This window comes from Triticum aestivum, chromosome 1B, assembly GCF_018294505.1.
Source record: "Triticum aestivum cultivar Chinese Spring chromosome 1B, IWGSC CS RefSeq v2.1, whole genome shotgun sequence".
NCBI lineage: Eukaryota > Viridiplantae > Streptophyta > Magnoliopsida > Poales > Poaceae > Triticum > Triticum aestivum.
Window position 1 is genome coordinate 163,396,796 of NC_057795.1, and position 20,453 is coordinate 163,417,248.

Below are 20,453 nucleotides of genomic sequence, written 5' to 3' on the forward strand. Positions count from 1 at the left end.
GCAGCGACGCCGGAGCTTCCATCCACAAGGCGAATGCTCAGAAAATTTGGGAGAGAATCGGGAAGTATGGACTGATATATGGAAGCGGAGGTGCCCGGGGAAAGTACACCATTTCTTGTGGAGACTTGCCCACAATAGCCATCCTATGCTGAGAAATGTTGAGCGAATTGGTGTGGAGGTGGACTCGAACTGTGTTGTCTGTCATAGGCTACCGGAGGATGGAGGGCACCTTTTCCTCAGATGCAAGGAGGTAAAGAAGATGTGGCATACAGCGGGTATGGAGGATGTCAGGCAGCAGTTGTTAACCTGCTCCAATTCTCGTCAGATGCTCTCAAACATCTTTGCCTTATCAGAAGATAAAAAATTAAAGGCTGCTTGTCTCTTATGGCTATGGTGGACGGAACGAAATAAAGTCAATCATAATCAGAAATGGGCCTCGGTGGAAGATTTCCAGTTCCTCCTGACAAAACACATCTCTGAATGGCAGGAATTCTTTGCAAAACCGGAGCACGAGAAGGTGAGGAATGCTACCAGATGGATATGGCCAGACGAGGAGCAGGTGAAAATCAACGTTGATGGTGCTTATAGTCCAGCTACTCAGCTTGCCGGGTGGGGCTGTATTGCGCGTGATCATATGGGCGATGTCATTTTTGCTGCAGCAGGCAAGCTTGAGCATATTAGCGAGGCACTTCACGCTGAGGCATGCGCCATGATCAAAGCAATACAGTTAGCAGAGACCCATGGGATGGGAAGAGTTATCTTTGAAACTGATTCCTTGGGGCTGTCTCAAGCGCTGAATACCAGCATGCTCGATCGATCGTCGCTCGGCACAATCTTTCGGGAGACAAAGTTCTTGCTGCACCTGGGTTTCAGTCATTGGTCTGTCGTTCATACTCCCCGTTTGTGTAATGCTCCAGCCCATGAGCTGCCTGCTTTAGGCAGGTGTGGTAACTATGGGGTTCAGCATGTCTGGCTGTCAAATCTCCCTAACTCTGTAAACGCCGCTGTGCCCGCTGATTTAGTCGGTCCACCGTAATCTATGGAATGCCAGGTGTTCCAATTCAAAAAAAAGACATGTGAACTATTTGGCTGAGTCGCTAAACCAGCTAGTCGCTAAACCGGCATTTGTTACACATAGTAGACATGTGAACTGTTTGGCTGAGTTGCTAAACCGGCTAGTGTTTTAAGCTGTTCTGAGCATGGTCGCGGGTTCAACACCTGGGCACTCCTATTTTTCATAGTAATTTTTACATTACAGTGGTTTGCTTTTCTTCAGATAAAAAATGTGAGGTTTTATTTTTTTGCAAAAATGCGTTGCAGTGGTCGCTTTTTCCGTGAATAAAAAAACATAAAGGTGCTTTGTACAAAAAAATGTGTCGTCCAAGCGCCTTCCCTCACTGCCAGGTGGAGCTATACACACGGATACGCCCATGTATGCATTTTGTGACCGTATGTGCAAGCTTGAGTCAAGCTAAATGATTGCAATTCCGTATTTTTAAAGTTTTAGCACAAAACTGAACATCGAGTACAAGTTCTATAACTACCAGTGATATTACCTCTTACATATATATGTTCAAAACATATGATAATAGTTGGTAAGACAATGTTATCTTAAACCCGTCAGGGCAATTCTAACTGATCCTGTTGGGGATATAACTATTAGGTATGACTCGCTCAGGATGGGCCGGGTTATACCTATGAGTACTCTTGAAGCCCAAGACCAAGGTTGAAGATGGCGGTTCAGTAAGGGCCCAAAGCCCAGAAGCGACTTAGGGCCTGTAGAGATAAACCGCCATATGTACATGACTTGTATTGTAAGGCAAGAATAGTTAGAGACCGAGTCGGACACTGTTTATGAGCCGGCCGAGACTCTGAGAGCCGCTGGGCATCGACCTCTGTATATAAAGGGACGACCCGGCGGCGGTTCAGGGTAGGTAACATCAGATTGAGAGCTAGGTCAAGCGATTTCGCTTCATGGTAATCAAGACATAAGCAATCCCACTCAAAACTGGATCATAGGCTTTTACCTTCATCGTAAAGGGCCGAACCAGTATAAACCCCGTGTCCTTTGTCCCGATTAACCCCTTTAAGCTTTCTAGTTGCGATGGCTCCACGACTAAGTCCTTTCACTAGGACATCTGACGTGACAATTCCACGACAGTTGGCGCCCACCGTGGGGCCAGCACACGGTGGATTTGAGTTCTTGAAGGGCAGCTTCGAAGGGCTCAAGGGATACGCTGTGGGCCGGATGACCAAGAGTCGTCATGGCAAGATCTACATCGATGACGAAGGCTGGGCCCCGAGGCCGGCTCAATTGAGTACGGGTACCGGGTCCCCTTCGACGGAATCCACATCTTCATCGGCAAGATCGACGAGCCGGGCCCTGAGCCGGACATCTGCACCGACCTCATCAAGACGGCTCAGCGTGCGAGACCCACCCGGGCTCAGCCTGCTGTGAAGCGTGCCTTCGTGGGATGCATCCACGGAGGGGAACTTCCTGACGGATCTGTGTCGACTGGTGAGACGGCCATCTACTCTGATGGTGAGTCGTCCACAGGCGAGACAGATTCATTTTATCAATTGCAAGAAGGTGGGCTTGGGGGCTGTTCTGATGGCAGTAGTATTCCGGACCTCCTTGAGCCGCCGAGCAGAGTTGGTATCTTCATGGCTGGCACGCAACCCATTCAAAATTCTACAACTGTGGCAGCGATAACCTCTGGGACAGCGACAGCCGGGGCAGGAGGCCCTGTGCGCCCGCCGGCTCAGGTGCTAATGGATCTCATGGATAAGATGATAGCTCTGTTAACCGCTGCGGTCAACTCGGTGGATCAAGCTCAACATGATGCGGAAGTGGCACAGTTAAAGCTAGATATAGCACAAGCTAAGGAAGACCTGGCGGCGGAAGATGTCAGGATGACTGCAGAGCGGCCGGCTCTGGACGCTCAGGCTCAGCAGATTCAGTCGTAGGCTTTCCAACTCACGATGGATCAGAATGCGTCAAACGAGGTCATGAGGAGAAGGTACCAAAAGAGTCAGTCCCGTCTGCCTCCGGTTTATGATCCTCGAAATCTCTTCCGAACGCTCGGAGCAGGGCCCAGTAACCTGCCGGAGGTAAACCGGGTTGCAACACCCGGGGCTGGGACGCCGGTTCAGCCACGTATGATGGAGCCTCCCCGGATGAATACCGCTCCATCTCAGTATGTACCAACACCACCGGGTCATTACTCTAACCCGTTGGAGAACATGATCGTTGCAGCGGCACTATTGGCGGCTCTCCCGGTGGAGGGCGACTCTCCGACGGTGGTTGAAACTCGCAGGGTCGAAGAACTTCTTCAGAAAACTTTAGCACAACAGGAGGTGTTGAGGATATAACTACTGAGTGTAAACTGCCCAGGAGAGGCCGGTTCACACTCATCCATATTGAAGCCCACGAAGATAAAAGAAGATGGCGCTCTACTAGTAAAGCTTAGAGGCCCAGAGCCCAAAGGTGGTTTAGGGATTGTAAACCGCCATAGTCGTATAACTTGTATTGTAAGTTAGGGAAAGGAAGAGACCGAGCCGGACACTTGTATGAGCCAGCCTCGGAACTCTGTAAACCGGCCGAGCGTCAACCTGTGTATATAAAGGGACGACCCGACGGCGGTTCAGGGACAAGAAACAACAACTCGATACTCAGGCAAAGCATATTCGCTCCCTGGTCATCGAAACCCCAATAATTCCATCACAACTAGACGTAGGCTTTACCTTCATCGTAAGGGGCCAAACTAGTATAAAACTCTCGTGTCCCTTGTCCGGTTTAACCCCTTTTTTCTAATCTCATTGCGATGGCTCCATGACTAAGTCCTACTGCTAGGACATCTTACGTGTTAATTCCACGACAGTTGGCGCCCACCGTGGGGCTATCGCACGATGGTTTCGAGTTCTTAAAGGGCAATTTTGAAGGACTCAAAGGGTACGCGCTTGGCCGGATGACCAAGAGTTGTCGCGGCAAGCTCTACATCAACGACGCAGGCTGGGGCCCCGAGGCCGGCTCAATCGAGTACGGGTACCGGGTCCCCTTTGGCGGAATTCACATTTTCATCAGCAAGATCGGCGAATCGGGCCCTGAGCCGGACATCTCCACCGACCTCGTCGAAACGGCTCAGCGTGCAAGTCATGCCCGGGTTCAGCCTGCCATGAAGCGTGCGTTCGTAGGGTTCATCCATGGTGTGGAATCTGAACCGGTGTCCGACAGTGAGACAGCCATCTACTTAGATGGCGAATCATCCACTGGCGAAACCGAGTCGCTATATCAATTGCAAGATGGCCGGATTGGATATTCCGATGGGGACAGTATTCCGGGCCCCTTTGAACCGCCAAACCGGGTTGCCATCTTCATGGCCTGTACGCAACCCACCGTGCAATCTTCATCTACAACAGCAATGATCTCCGGATCGGCAGCTGCGGCAGGAGGCCCGGTGCGTCGGCCGTCTCAAGTTCTTGCCGGTTTGATGGACACCTTGACGGCATTGTTGACCATAGCAGTTACTCCGGAGACCCAAGTTCAGCATAATGCGGATGTTACAAAGCTGAAGGATCAGATAACTCAGGCCAAGGCGGACTTGGCAGCTGAGGAGGCCAGAATGGCTGAAGAGCGGGCCGCTTTAGATGCCCAATCACAACAGATCCAGGCGCAGAATTACCGCCTTATGTTGGATCAGAACGTGTCAAATGAAGTAATGAGAAGGAAGTACCGGTCTCGTCTGCCACAGATTTATGAGGGTATGAATCTCTTCAATATGCTAGGAGCTGGGCCCAGTAATCCGGCAGTAGTAAACCGGACCGAGGCACCTGGGGCGGCGCCGGATCAGCCACGGGTGATGGACCCGCCTCGACGGACGGACAACTCACCGCAATATGTAACAACGACACCGGGTCACTTCTCTAGCCCTTTGGATAACATGATCACTGCAACATCGCGTTTGGCAGCTATTCCGATGGAGGGTGACTCACTAGCGGCGATTGAGACGCGACGGGCCAGGGATCTTCTTCAAACTGCTATTGTGCAGCAGCAGGCTTACTCTTATAGCCGAGACAGAATACATTCAACCCCTCGTCCGAGCAAGAGTTATAGCAGGCACATGGACGAACTGGCCGTGTCAAGCAGTGCGCGGCATCGTGATGCCCGTCGAGGGCCTAATCCGGCGCACGGCAGTTTGAATGCTCAGGATGTGGTAAACAATGGCAGAGCATGCCGTGAGGCAGAGTTAGCAGCACAGTTGGCAGCGCAGTACCAGAATCAACCCGCTCCGGTTCAGCCTGCGGCAGCAGTTGAATGTGGTTTGGCCTTTAGCTCTTGGGGAGTACCGTGCCTCACCCCATCTCTGTGTAATGTGCGGCTGCCTAAGGATTTCAAGGGTTCGCGTAAAGTGCCTAATTATACTGCCGATCAGCCCCCCGAGGCGTGGGTCGAAATTTATGAGATGGCGATGGAGATGTTAGATGTGGATGAAGCGGCATGTGCAAAATACTTCATCATGATGTTAGAAGGAACGACTCGTACCTGGCTGCAGAGCCTGCCTGTTAACTCGATCAGTTCATGGGATGATTTGAAGGCCAAGTTTATAGCAAACTTCAAGGATACGTGCAAGCAACCGATGTCCATTGTGGATCTGGCGGCTTGTGTCCAAGGAGAGAATGAATCGACAACCCATTGGGTGCACCGGGTTTCAGAAATTTTGCATTCGTCAGGCCGCATCAATCCTGACACGGCAATTGTGACCTTGGAAGGTAATTGTCGGTTTAAGTCACTGAAGATGAAGTTGGGACGGCTCAAGCATCACTGCAATGATATGGGAACGCTCATGTGGCTCTGGTTAAGTATGCTGATTCTGATAATACCAAGGACCCCGATTCTGACGAAGAAAAGCAGGAGAAGGGAAAGAAGAATGCCGGTTCAAAAGGACAGCATAACCAGGCGAGCCACAGGAACAATGGTAAGCGTAAAGCGGACAATTCAGATTTTGTGGCTAACACCAGTATGCAGGGCAATATGCAACGCCGTAAGGGTAAACCACCCCAGCGCGGTGGAGGCATGTATCTGGAACGCTTGTTAAACTAGCCCTGCCCAAAGCACGAGACAAAGAAGGTTCCGGCCACACACCTCTGGAAGGATTGTCACATCATGAGGGAATTCAAAAACTCTGATCTTTTCCAGTATGATCTGGGTCCATCCGGTGGCTCCGGTCCAGGGTTTCACGGGCCGGGTTACAGTGGTGGCGGTTCAAACTCAGGATTTCAGAATAATTAGGGCAATTAGAACAACCAAGATGGTCACAATCAGCAGAATAATCAAGGGAATCAACAGCAGTCGGATTATCAGAGCAACCCGAAGCAGTTAAATGGTGGACAGTATCATGTCTTCACTACTAGTTTGTGCAAGCTCGATCAGAAGCTCCATAAAAGGGCAGTAAACTCTGTTGAACCGGCAGTGCCCCGTTAGCTACGCTGGTCTGAGCAGCCTATTGTCTGGAGTCGGGAGGATCATCCGCCCCGGGTTGACAATCCGGGCCACCTAGCCTTGGTGGTTGCACCACAGGTTGGAGGTTATAAGTTTACCAAGGTGCTCATGGACGGAGGGAGCAGTATCAGCATCTTGTATTATCAAACCTTCCGGCGTATGGGGTTGACAAATAAGAACCTTAGACTGTCAAACACCATTTTTCACGGTGTGGTGCCTGGTAAATTGGCTTACCCAGTTGGTAAGATAGCTCTGGAGGTGGTTTTTGGAGATGATCATGATTCAAGGTCTGAGACGGTGACCTTTGAAGTGGTCAAGATTAGAAGTCCATACCATGCCTTGTTTGGGCAGTCGATTTATGCTAAATTCATGGCAAGGCCGTGTTATGTTTATCTGCAGCTCAAGATGCCGGGTCATAAAGGGACCATCACGGTTCATGGAAGCTGTAAGATTGCGCTGGAATGCGAGGGAGGTGATGCGGCTTATGCTGAATCGGTTTGTGCAACAGAGGAGTTGAAGTTTTATAAGGACAATGTTGATCCGGCAGACATGACCTCTCTAAAGAAGCCCACTATAGAGCATGATCCGGCTTTGAAGTTTAAATCGGCTGATGAGACTAAATTGGTTGATTTTGTTCCTGGCGATTCATCCAAGCAGTTCAGCATCAGCGTCAACTTGGATCCGAAATAGGAAAGCACGCTCATCGAGTTCATCCGTGAGAACCGAGACATCTTTGCATGGAAGCCTTTTGACATGCCAGGTGTACCGAGGGAACTCGCTGAGCACACTCTTAATATTGATCCGAAGTTCAAACCGGTCAAACAGTTTCTTCGCCGCTTTAATGAGGAGCGGCGCAAGGCCATTGGTGAAGAGGTAGCCTGGCTATTGGCAGCAGGGTTTATTGTGGAAGTATTTCACCCAGAGTGGTTGGCTAATCCAGTGCTGGTACTTAAGAAAAATGGCACTTGGCGTATGTGTGTGGATTACACAGATTTGAACAAAGCTTGCCCCACTGATCCCTTTGCCCTCCCTCGTATTGATCAAATCATTGATGCTATGGCGGGTTGTGAGCGTTTGAGTTTCTTGGATGCTTATTCTGGTTATCATCAGATCAAGATGGCAGTTAAGGACCAGGAGAAGACAACTTTCATCACTCCCTTTGGAGCCTTCTGTTATGTGTCTATGCCCTTTGGGATCAAGAGTGCCCAAGCAACTTATCAATGCTGTGTGCAGAATTGTCTTCGTATTCAGATTGGGCGCAATGTTCATGCTTATGTGGATGATATTGTGGTGAAGTCTAGGAAAGCAGAGACAATCATAATGGATTTGCAAGAAAGCTTTGATAATCTGAGAGTTTATAAAATGATGCTCAATCTGGCTAAGTGTGTCTTTGGTGTACCGGATGGCAAACTCTTGGGTTTTCTGGTGTCCAACCGGGGTATTGAGGCTAATCTAGAAAAGATCAAGGCTATCACATCCCTAGCTAAACCGGCATGTATCAATGATGTTAAACGTTTGGCGGGTCATATTGCAGCTTTGAGCCGGTTTATCAGCAGATTGGGAGAAAAGGCGATCCCTCTGTATCAGATGTTGAAGAAGACAGACAGTTTTGTCTGGAGCGATGCTGCTGATGCAGCGTTTGAGGACTTAAAGAAGCAGTTGGCTGAACCGTCGGTTCTTGCTGCTCCAGTTGATAAAGAGCCGCTATTGTTATACGTGGCTGCTAATGCCCGGGCTGTCAGCGTAGCTATTGTGGTGGAGCGCAAGGAGGCTGGGATGGAGTACCCGGTTCAAAGGCCGGTTTATTATATCAGCGAAGTGCTCATTGAGTCGAAGCAAAGATATCCGCATTGGCAGAAGCTGGTATATGGGGTTTTTATGGCAAGTCGGAAGCTCAAACAGTACTTTCAAGGTCACCCCATCACAATGGTCAGTTCCGCTCCTTTGGGGGATATCATCCAGAAAAGGGAGGCAACTGGCCGGATTGCTAAGTGGGCTATTGAGCTTGGACCACACGGTTTGAAGTATATGCCTCGAACAGCCATCAAGTCCCAGGCCCTTGTGGATTTCATCAATGATTGGATAGAGTTGCAGATACCGGAGGACAAACCAGACAGCACATACTGGACTATCCACTTCGATGGGTCCAGGCAATTGGAGGGCTCGGGGGCTGGAGTTGTCCTTACTTCCCCTCGAGGTGATAAAATTCATTATGTTCTTCGCTTAATGCTCCCTTGTACTAACAATGCAGATGAGTATGAAGCCTTGCTCCATGGTCTTCGAGTGGCTAAGGAAATGAACTTAAGCCGAGTAAGATGCTTTGGAGACTCAGATCTGGTAGCCCAGCAAGTTTTAGGTCCTTGGGATTCCAAGGATCCATTCATGGCGGCTTACTGACGAGAGGTGGATATTGTTGCTGGTCACCTCAAAGGTTATCAAGTGGAGCACATTGATCGGCGCAAAAATGAGGCAACCGATGCTTTAAGTCGGCCGGGGTCTCAGTGTAAACCGGTGCCACCCAATACCTTTCTGGATGTCTTCAACAACCCGTCAGTTCAGTTGCCTACAGAGGAGGATCTCGCTATTCCTGATCCGAAGGCACAGTTGGTGGCTGCTTTACACATTATTCCCGATTGGACGGTTCCATACTTGGCATATATGAACCAGGGCGAGTTACCACAAGATGCAGTTTTGGCCAGACAAATAGTCTGGCGGTCCAAATCCATGGTTATTCACAATGGCGAGTTACACCGTTGCAGTATCTCTGGAGTGTTCCAGCGCTGTATTTCTCCTGAAGAACACTACAAAAAAAATACACTTCCGTGATGATACGTGTTTGTCACAGTAAGACGTGTTTTTTGTCATGCATGTACATCCATGACAAATTTATGACAGAATCAAGATAGTCATACCTGTGCTGTCGTAGAAGTGTTCGATGACATTACCAAAAATTATCATCACGGAAGTGTCCACTTCCATGACGATAAATCGCGCGTCATAGAACTGCTTTCATCAAGGGTGACCGACACGTGGCATCCACCATAACGGAATGCTATTAAGCTATCGGGTCGGGTTTTGGATCCGATAACCCGTTAACAGCCGTGACCAATGGGGATTTTCCACGTGTAAAATCATCATTGGCTGGAGGAAACACGTGTCGGCTCACCGTTGGGACAGATGTCATCCACTCATTGGACAGAAGGCGCCTATGATACGTCGACACGTGGCACGGCCCAACAGAGGCCCATTCCTGTGAAAAGACCGGCCCGTTTGACTTGGTCAAAAGGTGGCGGGCCGGCCCATGGAAAGCCTGTCAACGGCCTGTTTGCATATAGTCCATTTACAACCCACTAACCCAAGGCCCGTTACGCCCTATCCGAATTAGGCCTAGTAGCGTCATCTAGGCCATCCAATATGATTCTAGCCCGTCTTCACTTCTGGCCCATGTATGGCCCATGACGTCTTTCGGCCCATATGAGGCCCTATGTAACTCTTGGCCTATTAACGGCCCGTGGTGAAACTGGCCCGCAATGAACAGCGTATCACTTTATACCCATTAAGGGCCCGTTATTCATTTGGGCCATTTCCAGCAAATGTTATCTTTCGGCCTTCTCAGAGCCCATTTATTCTTGGGCTCATTTCCAGCATTCGTTTACTTACGGCCCGTTACTGTCATTTTCTGTTTGTGGGCCAAATTCAGCCTGTGGTTACATCGGCCGGTTTGTGGTCCGTTAATACGTTGGGCCGTTTTCATACCGTCATCAAATACGGCCTATTAACGATGGCCCGTTATGGTCATACGGCCCGTATAAGGCCCATTGATGATACGGCCCGTAGAAGGCCCATTGTTTCTACGGCCTGTAGAAGGCCCATTGTTTCTACGGCCCGTAGAAGGCCCATTGTTTCTACGGCCCGTAGAAGGCCTACTATTTCTACGGCCCGTAGAAGGCCCACTGTTTCTTCGGCCCGTAGGAGGCCCAGTGTCACTACAGTAAATATTAGCCCATGGTTATTGTGGCCTAGTTTTAAAAAGAACTGCACTGACTACAAGCAAACAAATAAACAAGACAACAAGGAAATAAATAAGCAAGCAACTTATTCTAGGCTATCACGGCTGTTACACATATTACATCCACTGGGCATCAAAGTTCGCTACCAGTGCAAATATGGGGAACAAAGCAGCATATCATATACACTGGTTGTCAAAGTTGGCGACCAACGCAAAATAAACGCCGCAGCAAAACACGTCCAGAACTGAAACCACTTCAGAAGATCTCAAGAAACAATATCCTGGGTACCCATAATGCTGGCAAGATGCTTAACAAGCTTATTAACTTTCTCTTGTTTGGCGCTTAAATCCTCCAGCGCTTGCTATTGCACCAATATGCATCTGAATTCTGCAGGGACTTCCTCAGTCCTTCAGCTTCCTGTCACAGCACATCTGATCGATGTCTTTCAACTTGAATTTGAGACTCAAGAAGACAAACTGATTCAGGCAGCGAGTTCGAAGAGCTTGTGCCAGCAGTAGTGGCCAGTAACTCGAACACTACATCAAGACAAGACTTTTGGGTTCCCTCACTGTCGTCAAGATAGTTTTTATCAGCTTTCTTGGAGACCAACATGGATGTCTCACTATCTTGAACCTTATCTGCATTACTTCCTTTACCATTGGATAACGCGGTACTGTTCTCCAATATTTTGTCCGCATTCTAAAAGAGAAAGAAGCAAATACATCACATGTTTACCATGTTGTATATGAAACTCATTTTGGTAAATGAGTTCAGTAGTAAAGTGGACAGGATAACAGCATGAAACAAACATATATCTATGTACCATGGTCACTTTATGGTCTATATCATTCTAGTTTTTGTTGCCAAATCAAGATAGAGACACAGTCCAAATAATATTTGTTCAAAACAAAGCAGAATAGACAGAATATAAGTGTGGGTAACTATAGAGCAATAACAACACTTGTAATGTGCATGACATGAGAACATAACTGTTTATTCAACTGAAACTGAAATCAACATAGAGCAGGTTACAACAGCAAACCAGTTAAAGAAATAGGTTTAAAACATACCTGTTGCGCCATTGGAGTTTCAATTCCATCCTTCAAATTTGAAAATAGTTGGTATGAGTAAATACAGTAATGCAAGAGCAAAGGAGTATGAACCATAGCTACAGAACCTAACCTGAGAACAAATCTTCTTCTCCTTTAAGCGTTGAGTTGGGATTCGGAGTGGTGGTCCTCGTGCTTTGGGCACTGCAGTTCCCTTACAAACCGCTCGTGTTTGGGTGCTCTGTGGTGGAGACGGTGCTGTGTCAACTGGAACTAGGTTATTATATGCCGGGGTTGGGGTTAAAAGGGGTGTAGCTGGTTCTCTGTCCAACTGGGTAGGGGTACAATCTGCGAGAGTCTGGGTTATGTGTGGTGGATCTGGTCCTTGGGCAAGTACGACCGTGGTTCTATCTGCATCAACTGGTAGCACTATCTTTTCTAAAGACCGTGTTGTTACCCCCTTAGATACTGCCATCACGCTCTCTAATTCAAATGGCTGATAAACAAGAAAAGTAATTGAAAGTATAGACATTGTATGATAGACAGGTGCAATGGATAGTGGGGAATAAAAGAGGGCATGAAATAATTCATATTTATGTTGTCTAACCAAACAGGATAGCATGACACAATTTCACATATATGATGGCTAACTAAACAGGATAGCATGACACAATTTCATATTATGATGGCTAACTAAAAAAGATGGAAAGACATAGTTCAAAATATGAGACTATGTAAACAAGATGACATGACATAACTATATAATGTGTTTATTAAATAGGTTGGCATGCCATAATTCACATACATTCATGGATAGAATGCCATAATTCTAAATATGATGACTAAAAACACTAAATAGGATGAGATGATATAACTATATGATGTCTTTATTAAATGGGTTGCCATGCCATAATTCAGATAGATGATGTGTATGTACTATGTAAACATGATGGCATGATATAATTCAAATATATGATTTATATAGTAAGCAAGTAAGCAGATGGTAATCTATATATGATGTAAAAACTAAGTAATGCAAGACAACATGCATTACATGGGTAATATAACCCTGCCAAGTTTGAGCATAGACCTCAGGGGGGAAATAGGACTGGTCATCAGTCTCTGAATCCTCCTCTGAGGAGCTCTTTGTAGCCAGCAAGATGTCTGCTTCAGCAGGTAGCATTGTCTGCTCTGAATACCTTGTTTTCACTCCACATACTTCCATCACCGCTCCAAATGGCTGATGCACAGGAAGAGTAGTTGAATATACAAACGTTGTCGACAAATGGAACACGTAATACAAAAAATGATAGCATGATATAATTCACATACATGATGATTGGCTAAACAGCATGGCATTGCATAATTCACATATATAATGCCTTTGCAACAAGATAGCATTGTATAATTCACATATATAATGTCTTGCAACAAGATGGCAATGCATAATTCACATATATGGTAATTAGACACTGAACAGGTGGCATTCACACAAAGCATGTCTAAACTAATCAAATGGCATAGCAATGCGAGACACCATACGCACGATATGAGCAACATAACCCTGCCAAGTTAGAGCATACACCTCGGGGGGGGGGGATAGGACTGGTCATCTGTCTCTGAATCCTCCTCTGAGGAGCTATCCATAACCAGCGAGATATGCGCTTCGTCAGATAGCATAGTCTGCTCAAAAGACCTTGTTTCCACTCCAGAATTTGCCATCACCGTGTCAAATGGCTGATGCACACAAAGAGCAGTTGAATGTACTAACATTGTTGACGAATGTAATATGTAACGAAAAAAAGATGGCCTGATACAATTTACATATAAGATGACTGGCTAAGCAGGATGGCATTGCAAAATTCACATATATGTTGCCTGGCTAAACAAGGTGGCGTTGCATAATTCACATAAACGATGAATAAACTAAACAGATAGCATTCGCACAAAGGATGTCTAAACTAAGCAGATGACATATTTGATGTATAAAGTAAGCAATGCAAGACACCATATGCATGATATAACCAACATCAGCATGCCAAGTTAGAGCAAAGACCTCAGGGGATAAATAGGAGTTATCTTCTCCTTCTGAATCCCCCTCAGAACAGATATCTTCCTCTCGATTACAATCCGAAATGCATGGAGGGGGGGCTGCCTTTGCGCCTACCATGGAGCGACGTCTGCATGAAATTATATTGCCACGCAAGGCTCGTCTCTTTTGCTCTACATGTTCAGTTCCATTGTTTACAATAACTGTCATGCATAGGAATAAAACATAGTGAGATTATGTAAGGAGTGCATGTAGAAATCCAGAGTGATGGTAGCAACCTATGGATAGACCCAAAACCAATAATAGTAGGCAGATAATGGCTTCAGTTAATAAATACAGATAATGGCTTCTTTACTGTTTGTTTCCCACCCAACATGAAACTCATAGTAGACACCGGAGATTAACCAGATAGTAGATAGATACTATTGATAGCGGCCCTGATATGTTCCCCACAACCATTTAAAAACTCAAGTTTGACCATTAGTTTGGAGCTAACTCAGAGTCTAATCGGTGAACAGAACGATAAAGTAGCATGTAATATTAAGCGATGCATAACATAAGCACACACGAAAGAGTGCGACCTCTCTCGCGGACCCGTGTAGTCCTCGAGGTCATCTGCTCGGTTGATGATGGTAATGCAGTTTTCATGGCTGCCAACGGCGGGGAAGAAGATCTGAGGCAGCGAAAGACAGTCTGGAGGCCGGATCCCTGCTCTGCTGGACCCTTCTGTCGTTGGAGCAGCTGAGCTGGGGTGGACGACGGCGCAGCAGGACCGGGACAAACCACGCAAGATTTTCTTTGACAACTATCTGTAAGAGAAGTAATTCTGTAAGGGCTCGTTTGAATTGGAGGATTCCAACAATGCAGGGATAGGAAATAGACAGGAATAAGATAGGAATGCACGTACAAAACAGAGAATTTAAAAACACAGGATTTCTGCCAATCTAGGTGTTTGATTCACAACAATTGGAAGATCACAGGATGCAAAGAAGCATGGTGAGATTAAGTCAAACCACAAGAAAATGTACGGTTATAATGCTATTATGCTACTATCTCTTAGTCTTGTGCTTCATGAATAGGAATTTGAAAAGGAGGACAAGTGAAAATTAAAATTCCTACATTTTTTCTTTCAAGGAGACACTAAAGGAACAAATCCGTGTGCTCAGTGGACAATATGTATAACATGTAGAGTAAAAAAGAGATGCAACAAGTGTACAACCTCTTTGGCGAAGCCATGCCGATCTCAGCGTGATTGGGTTGGCCGGTGAGGATGCTCCGGCTGACTTTGCTATCGAAGGAGGGGAAGAAGATCTTAGGCGTCTGGACATGGAGCCCGAGGTACTGCTCCGCTGTGATGGAGGGTTTCATCGTTGGAGCAGCTCCGGTGAGTTGTACGATGCCGAGGCTGAAGCAGGACAAGAGAGACAATGAACAACATTAACCTGAGTGGAATTCTAATAGCATCTCCAATACATGACGTAAAATACATAACCACAAAGTGCTAGATGTAAAATACATCAGCCGCTCATCTCTGAACTTAACTGTCGAAACTGAACTTAATTGTCGAAACTGAACCTAACTGTCCAAACTAAATTTTGCTGTCGAAACTCAATTTTGCTGTCGAAACTGAACGCACTAGCAAGGTGAGGCTACATGTCAGTCGACTGACTTTTTCATCTCTGGTCAATCGATTTTGCAGCCGTTGGATATGAAATCAAGGGCCTGCGGTTCATCTTCAACCTCCACCCCCCTGAGCCGCCAGCCACCACCGGGCAAATAGCAGCCCCCCGCCGCCTGCAGCCGACGATGCGCCGCCCCGCCCGCCCCGAAAACACTCCCCACCGCCGGTCCACCGCCACCCTGGCCATCCCTCTAGGCCCCCCCGTGCTGAGCTTTTTCTCTGGCGATCCCCACGCCACTGCCCCGCCACCGCCCCGCCACCGCCGGCGACCACCGCCTCCATCCTGAACCCTAAGATAGATAGTGGGGTACCTCTCCGGCGAGCCCCCCTCCCCGCCGCGGCTGGTTCTTCCTTCACCCCGGCGAGCCCACCCCTTGGAAATTGACTGACCCAAAAGTCGATTCAGTTGACTGAAGTGTAGCCAAATCGGAGCAGTATCGCAAGCAAGAGCAAGAGCGAGCAAGAGCGATAGCAAGAGCAGACCAGGCAGGGGACCGAGAGCAAGAGCAGAGCAGAAGCGCGAGTGAGAGCTAAAGCAGCAACAACTCCTACTGATGTGGACGTCGCCGCCGAGGGAGCGACGCCGTGGAGGAAGTGGCCGGCGACGCCGCCGTGGATGAAGCCACGCCGTGTCGGCTCGGGACCGAGCACCGGCAGCACCGTGAGATTGAATCAAGAAGAAAATGCAGCGATTAGTGTACAAGCTCTTTGGTGGCGCCGATTAGGCCACAGCTTCATCTGAGGAAATGGTGATGATGATGCTCTTCCGGTGGTGCAGGTGAAGACGGTGGTGTGGGAATGGAGGTGGCGCGAAAGACGAGGGGAACGTCAGGGCAACTCCTTGGAGGTGGAGGACAGGGTGGCTGAACCGGCGGGACGATGAGATCGACGACGAATCCTCATACGGTACGGTGGATGTGGGACGTCGAGGTGTTGCTGTGGACAAGGTCGTTGGGAAGAAGCTCCGGCTGGGTGGTGGACAGAGCAGGGTGTGGGGTTTAGTCGCTGGTTTTCGCGGCCTCGGTGTACGAATGGGTGGGCGGATGGGATGGCAGTGGGGAACCATGGCTTAGAGACGCGCTTGTCCGAAATGTGGGGTAAGTTACAAAAGTACCCCCCACCGATTTGAGGTGGTTCTTTCGGTTCAGTGGTACCAGGGTCATTTTGCGTGTCGGGATTTCACAGGAGGTGGGAGTTTTCGCGCGCGTTGTAATTTCGGAATAGCAAGGCGCGGGTTGAGATGGAGGGAGTTGTCGGAGCACAATGAGACAAAGATATATCTTAAATATTTCGGGCTAACATGGCGCGGGTTGAAATTTCCGGACAAGCCTAACGTGTATTGTACCAAATCAATGCGCACTACAAATGTCAGTCAAAACTTTGAATTTATGTTATGTTCAGTTAAACTATTTCGCTACGTGCATAATGCATGCAACCTACTACTCAAATGAACGTTTTAGTGCATTCCAAATGTATATACTACCGCTTCAATATGAACTAAATTTGAATAAGATCTACAGTAATGATTGTTGTGAAGTCAAAGCATTTGAATTCGTTTCTCTGTTTAATAAGATCTACAATCTTCATTATTGTCAAGTTAAACCATCGTTTGTGTATTATCTTCACAGCACACCACATGATTAGTATCGAGTTACATATGAACTATGTGTACTATATGAACTCGAACTAGATTTTTTGAATCCACTTTATTTTGATTTCAAATCACATTACATTTCTAGCTCTAGCTAGATCTTCATAATCTAAACCATGTCTCATATGTATAATGTGTTTATCACATTATGTATGGTGCCCCGCCCCCTACGCCTACAAGTATTTAGATGTGAGTTGCAAACACCACACATTACCACAAATTCAAATAAAATGTGAGAACGTTCGATATATAGTATTGTTTAGATTGCTCGATATTTAGTTGTAAGCCGTAAAACGCCGCACATTATCACAAATTCAAATAAAATGTGAGATTGTTTGATGTATAGTATGGTTTAGATTGTTCGGCATTTAGTTGTGAGTTGCAAACGCCATGCATTCACATTATGGTATAACATGTGCACAGCATGTGTATCACCGCTATATTCATGCATGCAATGTTTAAAACACTATGATCTCCTATTCAAATATATGAATCCACTTTCATATCAAATTATGATCTTTGTTAGTCTCTTACACCCACACAGTCCTCTAACCTTTGTAGCTACCACTAACTTTCTCTCGTGCATGCACACGCCCTCCTCGCCCTCCCCCTCCCTCGGCATTCTATCCACCGGGCACATTCATTTTTTCCTTTAGGTCGTCTCCCAGAGTGTCCACAACTCCTTTCCGACACACACCGATCGATAAACCTCTCCAGCGATGCCTGCCTACACCATACACACACAGCTTCAATCTCCTCCTTTATGTGTCCTTGCCTCCTGTCTCTCATATGGTCAGACACACATGTAAACTCTCACCCCTCTTTTAATCGATCTCACAACCGCACACTCCTCCCCCTATCCAGCTAGTAGTTGGGCCTCTCGCACCACCTCCTAGCTCCATTCTCTCTGTCTATCCATCTCGCTGGGCCTTATTTGCCTCTAACAAATGGACGTACACCGACCGATCTCTCGCTATACATATAGCCAGCTAGGTCCTTATAACTCGTTTTTACCCACACATCGATCGATCTACCTCATTAGTTGTGTCTCTCCCTTCCTCCGACAAACAACAATTGATCTACCGATCTAGTTAGGTTTGCTTACCAAACACATGGTTCCCCTTCATCATCCATGGATGCGTCCCGACAGATCTATCACGCACAGGCACACACAGAAACACATCCCCACTCTTATTCATAACATTGCAGTTCCACCCTCAGTTTGTCTAGTAGGCCTCTCCCAACATCTCCGAGAAGCAACTCCATCACCCATCCAGCACTCTACCCCTCTCCCTCCCTCTCCCTCCCTTCTCTCTCCTCTCTCTCTCTGTCCCATCATATTTCTCGTCCTTCAGTTATGTATGAATGTCGACCGATCTCCCTCATGACATAGCTGGGCTCTCTCCTTCTCAACACATATACGAGTCGTTCTACCTCTATAGTTAGGCCTCTGCCTACCCCTCCCCCCACCCCTCCCCCCACACACACCGATACATCAAGCGCTCTAGTCATGTCTCCCTGCCACACACAAACTTGATATGTGCCCTCTAACATTCCGGTAGGTCAGTCGCCCTATATCTTTGACTTACACACACACATGCAATTTCGATGGCTCTCTTCATCGATCTCGCACCCACCCGTACTTGATCCTCTCTTCGACTCTATCGATAGCTATGACCCCTCCCACTCTTCTCGTGGATTGCCCGAACCTCTATGTATGATATGGATAGGCCTCCATTTCACACACATTGCATGCAAAATTTGGTTTGAGATGTCATCGACACATATTCCCACAAATAATTCACAAAATCAACCCCCACCCCACCCCACCCCCCACCACAAAACAAAAAACACTCACGAACGTGGTTTGTATCTCTCACACACACCCACGTAGATGGGGGATGTGCACGAAGAGAAGAGGTGCATGCACGGCGCACGTACACCCGTCTCTTTCCCAACCACACCCGCGCGGGTACACGGTGGAGCTCATTTCTATACGAAAAAGGTAGCCCACATGGTAATTTGGCACATGTACTGGTTGTCCACTTGGTGGAGGGAGGATCGTCTACCACGGGTGAACAAACAAACTGCGACTTGACGCGTTATGTTAAATTAAAAAAGAGGCAAACCATGTGGGGCCTACCTTAGAGGCAATGCTCTATACACTGGAGTAATTTTGATGTGTCCCATCAACTCGCAGAACAAGGAGAAGCTTGCTTAGTACGCCGTCTCCCCCGCCCACGTGCGCGGTGGCTCACAGGATTAGGTGAAGCTTGCTCCTCCCTCGCCCATGCGTGCGGTGGCTCGCAGGACAAGGAGAAAAATTTACTACTCCCTCCGTTTACTCCTCATCCCTACTACCTTGGTTATAGAGATTATATCATACTGTTTGGAATATATATGTCCTTAGTAGATTTCAATATGAACTACTAGTACATACTCCAAACACTGATGTATATAGAAGTATTTTAGAGTGTACATTCACTCATTTTGCTCTGTATGTAGTAGCACTCTCCCTCACCCCTCGACCCTCGCCCACGTGGTGGACGTGCAACAATTCATTCAGTCTCATATAGCCAGAACGATATATACTGCACTACCATTATTGCTCGACTTCCCAAGAGGCGAAGAGCCAATCGCAAGGTTAATATTTTGGAGATGCCAAGCACAAGGTTATAGGAGAGCGAGTAGTAGGTGCCGCGTCATTTATAAATATTTTTTTTCTTCAGTGGCACGTACGCAATATGATAGGTTCATATGGAGAGAAAAGGAAACCGCTCCACTATATACATAGTCAGGACGGGCCAGCCTACAAGGTTGCTTGCTGGGGTTGCTCTCTGCACACTCTCTCGCACAAAACGACTGTGGCCACATATCTAACATCCCGGCGGATCACGTCCGCTTGGGGAAGGAGTGGATGCTTAGTGTCGATGCGGTGTCCGTCGCTGACGGCGAAAACCCATTGTCGGCACGTCCCGATCAGGGGTCCCCGCCATTCTCTCTCACAAAGCCGGTGAGGTTGCCTTCGTCCCTTGCTCACTGCCGCGACGTGGGCAGTTGCCGCCTCCCGCCGCCCTCCTCAAGGTTGAGTTACGTCCCTCAGGTACAACTCCCTTTACAGCCGGCTTGCACCACTGCTCCAGCTTCCCACATCACTCCCTGTGGATATTTCTCTACTTCTTTGCCCCGCACATACCTGATACCTCTATTGGCTTCTACGTACTATATTTGTGATGAGTTTATGTCTCATCAACTAGTCCTAGTAATCTTATTCTAGTCACGCTTCTTCAATTTCTTTGCCACAGGGATGCTCATCTCGATTTTGGTGAAACTGCACAAAATGATCCGATGGTCAAAAGGTTGCAAACTTCATTTATTAGGAAGCTCGAACGTTGCCAGCAAATTGAAGCCTGGTCAGGGTTCACGGTTCAAGGGCTAGGGACTGCATGGATCATTTTTTTCTTTAGCTGCCTCTGTTCCAAAATAAGTGTCAACTTTGGTAGTAGTACAACT